The sequence below is a fragment of the Panulirus ornatus genome, chromosome 21, assembly GCF_036320965.1.
Source record: "Panulirus ornatus isolate Po-2019 chromosome 21, ASM3632096v1, whole genome shotgun sequence".
In the NCBI taxonomy this organism is placed as follows: Eukaryota; Metazoa; Arthropoda; class Malacostraca; order Decapoda; family Palinuridae; genus Panulirus; species Panulirus ornatus.
In genome coordinates, this window is record NC_092244.1 from 4829369 (window position 1) to 4835373 (window position 6005).

Here is a 6005-nt window from a genome sequence, read left to right on the forward strand (position 1 = left end):
GCGAGTTGTGAACTATACTAAAGTTAAGAAGTTTCTCATCTTGTTAGCATCAGTGGCAGCCGACAAGCTCTATACTATCGGGTTTGTTCCAAGACTCAGCAGCATAGCTATTTGTATGTCTGTTTGTTATTCCTTACATTTCTGCTGTTACATGTTAGAATAATCATTAGAGATATGTGTTCTCTTGTAAGCTGTGAACATATGTATTTTCTCTAAGGATTTCCAACAAAATTTCATCGCAGGAACATACTGCGTCACTCCTACAGCAGAGGATAATTATCAGTAACACCAGTAGAATTATTACCTGAAACACTACTAACGTTCATTATAACAGAAGAGTACCAACACCAGCACAACAGCAGGACACACCAGCACCAACACAACAGCAGGACACACCAGCACCAACACAACAGCAGGACAACAGCTTCAGGGCAGCACCAGGACAAGAACAACGCCAGAACCAAGACAACAGCAGGACAGTACCATCACCAGGACAACACCAGCACCAAGGACAACAGCAGGACAACACCAGCACTAAAACAACAATAGGACAATACCAGGACAACAACAGCACTAGGAGCCACATGGTTCTGGCCGGACGCTGGGAATCGATGGCGGTGCATGATGGGAAAACTGTACCTCCCTCACCACCGAACTAAACCCCAAACTCGTGTGTCCCTTTTGTTAACGCCAACGCTGGCGGCCAGGCCGACCAGGGAGCATCTCTCCAGCTTTTGATACACCTCAAGTGACATATATATTTAAAAGAAAATCTAATACTTTAGAGAAACGAAGACATTTTTGAAGATGGGTTGGCAATGATTTCCTCTGGGAAGAAAACGTGAACGATAGTTTTGGAGGCACGACCCAGTGTTGATCATTCAGCTGAAGCGTGGGAGTGAGAGGTCCGTTGTGGAGGTACGACTTACGACTTTGGGAAGAGAGAGTGGGCGTGAGGAGAGGAGGGGGGCGAAAGGGGGGAGGGATAAAGTGGGTCACAGAGGAACATGGAGTTGGGATTTCCGCCGGTCCTAATGGATGAAGCCAGGCCTCTTGCGGGCCGTAGTGACTGTTTATTGGGTGTGATGTGGTGGGTGGTAGTGTAGTGGTTGTGTGGTAGTGTAGTGTTGGGGCTGAGGTGGGTGGTAGTGCAGTGGTTGTGTGGTGAGTGGTAGTGTAGCTGTTGGGCTGTGGTGGGTGGTGATATATAGGGAAGGAGAGGTATAATGGCACGTCAGGGAGTAACCACGATGAGTAAGTGAGTCAGTTCCTCACACTGAGATGTGGTGCTACCCAACTCTCACACTCACCTCTCCCCTCCCAACCCCAACCCCCTACTCTCGTTCTCCCAGAAAGATTGATCCAACTTCACACTTTTCACTTCGCCTTTTCTCGCGTTTCCTTGAATTTCGTTCTGTTTTCAGTGTGTTCCACCTGTTTCCCTTGAGTATCATTATGTAACGCCAGAATTCATTTTAAAGCCCTCTGCAGCTTCAAGGTTACTCTCCACGCAGGAGCAGGGAAAAGTCGGAGTACTCTAGAGCGAGAAGGTCTTTTGACGAGACTGTATTCCTTTTCGTCTATTATTGAGGACAGCTTTACCGAAGGGAACGTCTCATTTACGGCGTAATTAATGACTAGCAAGCGGAGGTGCCGGATATATATATATATATATATATATATATATATATATATATATATATATATATATATATATATATAATCATACTATGTCGCTGTCTCCCTCGTTAGCGAGGTAGCGCAAGGAAACAGACGAAAGAATGACCCAACCCGCCCACATACACATGTACATACATACTCGTCCACACACGTTCGTATACATACCGATACATTTCAAAGTGGCAGTCGCGAGAACCGTCAGTATAGATGCAATAGGCTCTGTAATTGTCAGTCTGGAGTTTCTGATTGGGTAATGCTGAAGTTTTTTCCCGGCAGGAACCCTGTCTCAGACTGATTAGCCACTAGAAACGATGAACCATACCCGAAGATAAAAGTAAACGATTCCTCGAGTACGATTTGAAGTACCAACACTCGGCAAAACATTCAGTGGTGGTTCCTTATCGAATGGTGGTGAGTAGTTAAGGTGCCCTATTGGAGGTACTTATACTTGGTGGCTTGGTTTAATGTAAGACCTGTCACAGCTGTACAGACACCTTGGGACTGAATGAGACCTGTCCATGTTGATCAAACGAGCTCTCACTTGTGAGGTCACAGTTATACTAGAAATCCCACAGAACCTGGCTCATGGTGAGTAGTTAACGACAATACACACCCAGCCACCTTCTACACCACACCCATCCAGGATAGCTGAGTCGTCATGCCCTGACCCACAAACTTTGCCTGGTGCACTAACCTCTGCATATCGTCACCAAAAATAAGTGATAACACCTTGTAGGACAGCTGGATCAGTGCACCACACGAGCAGCAGCAATGATAACAAGAGGACTTATGAAACCATGACCGTCATATTATCTTTCTTCGAAAGATAAAGATGATTAATAATAATAGTGATGATAATCTGTCCCTCAATCCACTGTAGCCCGTCTACAATTTCATCACCCCCCGGTTTAAGGTCCTAAATTATAGCCCCTCCCATATTTTAGATATATATACTCGGTTATAAGGAAACTTTAGAATCTACCTCGGGGTAATGTGTGTGGAACCTACTCCAAGGTAGATTCCAGTCTCCTGAGAAATGCCATATCTACCCTCAGTTATATACATAAACCCCAATATCCCAGTATATTTCCCAGGGTATATTCTTCCTTTCTTTCATACTATTCGCCGTTTCCCGCGTTAGCGAGGTAACGTTAAGAACAGAGGACTGGGCCTTTTAGGGAATATCTTCACATGGCCCCCTTCTCTGCTCCTTCTTTTGGAAAATTAAAAAAAAAGGGGGGGGGGGATTTCCAGCCACCCGCTCCCTCCCCTTTTAGCCGCCTTCTATGACACGCAGGGAATACGTGGGAAGTATTCTTTCTCCCTGTCCCCAGGGATATCATCATCATCATTTTACCACGATGCCAGTGAAGACACCCTGCAAAGGTAAGACGCTGGGGGCCTTCTCTTGTGGGTCTTGCAAAGTTGTGGAAACTTCTGACGAAGAGCTAGTCAACTTTAGACATATGAAAAACTGGACCAAAGCAGAACGGCGTGGATCATAAATCAAGTGTCAGGTATCATATTTGCTCCATATTGTTTTCAGCGAGGCACTTACTGTATATGTGCCTCAGTACTTACTATGATTACTGCAAAGCAGAATTAATGGTAACGAAAAACACGTTTCTCTGCGAATGTTTGCAGTAGTCTTTTATTAGAGGTTTATGCAGACCCAATCTACACTGACAGCTCACAGCCTGACCCGAAGAGGTCAGTGTAGAGTCCCTTCTGCTGGTCTTGATACTGACAGTGCTCACCATCCCAGTACTGGTTTTGATTCCATCTATGACGCTCCCTAAGACCACCTTCAAGGGAAACGCCTCTGTCACTCAGACGGCTGAAGAATGTCAGCATGTAAGTAATTCAGAACCAGCCAGAATCTTCAAACAACCTCCTGCATCTTCTGGACGCAAGTTGACAGCTGGCATGGGGATCACAGTTGAGAGACACCATCTACTTTAGGAGGTTCAGGCATCTCAATGAACCAAGACGAGTATATCGTACCAATGTGGCTGGGAATTGTCGTACAGGCAGTCAAATGTCTCTTAGTATCAGAAAACTCTGGCGGAATTCCCCATGACCGGGTTGTCCATCAGATAAGTAGTGACATTAGCGAGGCATCAAAGGACGTCGTGAGTCAAGATAACATTGGATATCGTATCAGCAGCGGCTGTAGCACTAATGGCAAGTGGGTCATAGGTGTGGAGTGTCGGTTATTGAGTGTATGCATCTGGCCCGTTCATATTGTCGCTGATGTAGCCGACATCATCCAGTCATTGCCTCCCATCGACATCCTGGACCATCTCAACGGTCCACGTTGGTCAACCTGTGCCTTCAATATTTCATTTCTGAAAATTACATTTTTGCTGTTGTTATGACTAGCAAACATGACCTCCCGAAGTACAACTGAAGTGAACTATTTAGATTCATGATTCTGTGAATTTTATCCCATTGTAAGTTCATGCATTGATTAGCAAGACGAAAGATACTAGTATTTTTCTATGTCTACCCCAGGGTATACATGAGAATTCTCTGTTTATAACCCTGGATATCTTGCTCCCAAAGGCAGGCATAGCAACAGTGAAGGGAATTTCTGTCTCACGAAATTGAAGTTCATCTCACAGGTAAAAGCATTCGCCGATATATTCATCCCCTCAGACTTGTGATGTTTAATTAGTATTCAAAGTATCAGTTGCATTTTACACTGACATTGAAGTGTGAGATGTTACAAAATACGAATTATTTCGCTTTGAAGACTGTAAGAAATGCCTTTTCAAGGGTCAAATCTAAATATAGAAAAAAAAGCGGGGTATCATGTCACCGGAAAATAAAAAAAAAAGTATAAGCAATACAATCTATAGTGTTACAGGAAGACAAGATCGCGTACAAAAATAGCTGCATAAATCTGGGTCACACACACAACAGAGAGTTTCATAACTGATCATACCAACGAGAGATCAGTATATAAGGCTAGGAGGTCCTGATTAAATTCTGACAACCAAACAACAACAAACTTTCAATTAGTCAAGACCTGTCCTAACCCACTCACTTATTCCAGCGTTCCTCGCCTCCAAAATCACGCAGTTCTGGTATACAGAGGACACAAACTAAAGGCTCTACGATTCACCACAATTGATAAATAGTACCTTGAACATACCAGCAGGAACGGCTTAAAAAAATTATACCAGTTGGGTCATACCTGAGATTAGCAGCCTAATATAAAGTACGGCAGAGACTGGAAGACAGCGATGTTACAAACTACAGACAAATCCGAGATCTGGACAACAGCACAAACGTGCAACACCCTTGGCTCCCTTCAAACCTCAGAGCACTCAGGGAGGCTCCAGCCATCCATCGATGTTTAGTTTAGCCAAGTAAATCTCCTAAAGAATAAACATAATAGATACAAACCTCCAGTCTGCCGGGGCATATGAATAAGGTGCCAATAAACGCTTCCAGGAAATCCCCCACTTGCATAAAAAAAGATACCATACACCCGTACACACTTGTCGTATATTCCATTTCAAACTTCCCCTTCCCCTGTCTCACCTATTCCCCCTCTTCGTAAACCCCCGAAAAAAAAGTGGCGGAGGCTCAGACTTCCGAAAATTCCCGGATTTTTTTTAAACAAAAACTTGTCAGCTTGTTCGAAATCTAGGCTGTCAATGTCTCCAGCGACCAGAAGCATTTGAAATGGTCATGGTGCTCGTTGACAACACTGCACTGAGACGGTCGTATGGCTATTTGCTTCACTGTCTGGCCTCACCTGACAACGTACTCCTTCTGTACAGGGTGTACAGGGGTGAAGACAGTTTAAGAGTAAGAGAGGCATACGTGATTAGTATTGTCCAGTGCAGTGAGAGTCACTATAGCCCCATAATGGCACAAAAAAGGCGTAGTTTATTGATACCGTCACAAGCACTTCGGTGTCCCCGCCACAGGCATTACAACCGTCTTCAGGAGAAAATAGAGTAGCTTGGACGAGAGACCCGTATGGTACGCGCTAACGCTTTTGGAGAGGCTGACTTGCAGGACTAATTACTTTGTGTGAAGCCCCGAGTGAGGAGGGTCTCGCTGCTGCCGCCGGGGTGGTGCTCTTGGCCTCACGGAAGGGTACCCCCCCCCCCCCCCAGGTCCCACGGAAGGATCTTTCCAGGTGCCACAGAAGGGTCGTTCCAGGTGCCACAGAAGGGTCGTTCCAGGTGCCACAGAAGGGTCGTTCCAGGTGCCACAGAAGGGGTGTTCCAGACTCAACGGAAGGTCCCATGGAAGGAGTGTTCCACATTCCAAAGGAGTGTCCCAGATCCCACGGAAGGGTCGGCCCA